This window comes from Tupaia chinensis, unplaced genomic scaffold, assembly GCF_000334495.1.
Source record: "Tupaia chinensis unplaced genomic scaffold, TupChi_1.0 Scaffold000539_1, whole genome shotgun sequence".
In the NCBI taxonomy this organism is placed as follows: Eukaryota; Metazoa; Chordata; class Mammalia; order Scandentia; family Tupaiidae; genus Tupaia; species Tupaia belangeri.
This window is the reverse complement of record NW_006160052.1, coordinates 877,174-877,446: the sequence shown is the minus strand read 5'-3', so window position 1 is coordinate 877,446 and position 273 is coordinate 877,174.

Genomic DNA, 273 nt, shown 5'->3' with positions numbered 1-273 from the left:
CCTTTTTATTGAGAATGTGTTACATACAGGTAAATGGGAGAGGGGCTAGTGTTTCAATTATCAGCTCATAAAGTCTTTTAACAATAAAGAACATAGATTTTATTCAGGGGTGGATTAAAGGTGGGTTTAGTGCAGTTCCTATTCAGGGGTGGATTAAGGGTGGGTCTAGTGCAGTTCCTCAATTGTAGGTGGGTCTCCATGGAATGCAGTTTCGGGAAAGCGGTTCCGGTAAGCAGAGATGATTATCAGCTGATGCGGTGCAGCAGCCATCTT